Genomic DNA, 1,877 nt, shown 5'->3' on the forward strand with positions numbered 1-1,877 from the left:
AGTGGGTGTGTCAGATATAGGGAGACATACAAAATGTGCAGTGCTGGGGGTACTTCATGGAGCGGTTTGAGAACCACTGATATAGGGTATAGGGTAGAGTGGGGGAAAACGCCCCCACTCCCCTAAGGACTGTGTGAAACAAAAGTTAAAGGTGTTCAGAAAAGTTATCATAGTTTTAGTGAAAATTACTTAAATTATAAACAAAGCATGAAAAATGTCCAGAGTTTTCATGTTATTAGATTTTTAACAAAAATTTAATTTGTTCCAAGGGGGCGTTTTACCCCCCAGTAAAATGCCCCCCAGTCTGAAAAAAGCAATTTGCTTTAAACATTTACAGCGAAATCAGAGTAGCCTAATGTACAGACAGTTTTTGCTTAAAATTAAAAAGAATATAATCATATGAATTACAAAATTATAATAGCCTGTTTGAAACATTTTGTTAGCGGATGCTAACTGTCTAGCTAGCTAGCTACCTGATGCTAACTTGAAGTAATTTTTAAATATAAAATCCAAATATTTTTATTCAACCAACTGTTTAGAATATATTTGATGGAAAAACAAAGGATTTGATGTTCAGAACAGAATAACTACAGTAATTGCTCATTGCCCACTGGGGGCGCTTTAACCCACAGACTTGAAATTATGTAATTCTGAAAATATAATTATATTTTTATTAAATAACACATATTCCCTATCTACAGACCCTACTGTTCTCATATCATATATCTGTGATGTTCTACAAAACAACAAGCTTTAAAACACTTTTTTTTCTTACTGCTGAAAATTAGATCATTTAGGCTACTGTGAAATCCGTGTTCTCTCCAGTACATCACCAGTGTTAGCTTCATGGTGAAAACGTCTACATCAGTTTTACATGCAGTCTACATGCTGTTCAGTTGCTTTGACACAATCTGTATTGTTAAAAGCGCTATATAAATAAAGGTGACTTGACTTGACATCACTCGCGTCAACGTAGTCCATAGTTACAATAAAAATTTATCTTGACTTTATCTTGTGGTTATTTTGGGATTTATTCATTAATGTGTGATATATTTTTTCCAAGCAGATTATGAAAACTTAAATACAAGGAGCTATAAAAGATTTTCAGAATTTTTACAGCTCTTCTGCTTTAAGTTTAGTCCATCTACAAATGTTAAATCTTCAAATAAAATGTTAAGGTTACCACTTCATCTGTCTGAAGGACAAAAAAATGCAGAAATTGATTTATAGTTATTTTCAAAGCTTTCAATGTACTCTTATTATAAAATAACTTAATTACTTAGTTTTTTTTATTCTAGCATGCAAGTTTTTGTTAAAAACTAACCAAAATGAAAGATAATTTGTTTATAATCTCTGCACAGAAGAGACTGTCTCGGTTACGTATGTAACCCACCTTCCCTGAAGGAGGAAACGGAGACGTCATGTCGGTGACCGACGAATTGGGATCTCGCTTAGAGAGACCAATCCACTTCGAGTGTAAACTAAACGAGCCAATGCACATTTGTGACCGACGAATTGGGATCCCTACCATAGCGCCATGGATGCTGACCCTTCCAGTGTCCTGTGCGAGCCTCCTGCGCCCCTTTTTGGTGTAACATATGGGATCCACTTAGGTCTCTACATATAAAACCCAACCCTCTACTGGTTCTCATGAATTCATTGAGTGAGGGCCTGGCCAAGGGGATGGAGGAGCATGACAGGGTCTACAGTACGGACACTCTGGAGCAGTTTTAGCAAGCCGACACTAAACCGGGACTAGAGACAGGTCCCAAGAAGGTATAGAGGGGGGTCGGAGAGGATTTAACCTTCTCGCCCTCCTAAAGAACCTGATGACCAGGTCATGCTTCCCTACCGACTTCCCTTCCACGGGGTCATGG

The 1,877-nt window shown here is 37.5% G+C and overlaps 1 protein-coding gene across 1 annotated transcript in view; it reads left to right on the top strand.

Moving 5' to 3' along the window:
* LOC107740832 (protein limb expression 1) overlaps nucleotides 1-1,877 on the top strand; it is a 17,309-nt gene that overhangs the window by 4,102 nt on the left and 11,330 nt on the right. The window lies entirely within an intron of this gene.

The sequence above is a fragment of the Sinocyclocheilus rhinocerous genome, unplaced genomic scaffold, assembly GCF_001515625.1.
Source record: "Sinocyclocheilus rhinocerous isolate Xijiao unplaced genomic scaffold, SAMN03320098_v1.1 scaffold2330, whole genome shotgun sequence".
Lineage (NCBI taxonomy): Eukaryota > Metazoa > Chordata > Actinopteri > Cypriniformes > Cyprinidae > Sinocyclocheilus > Sinocyclocheilus rhinocerous.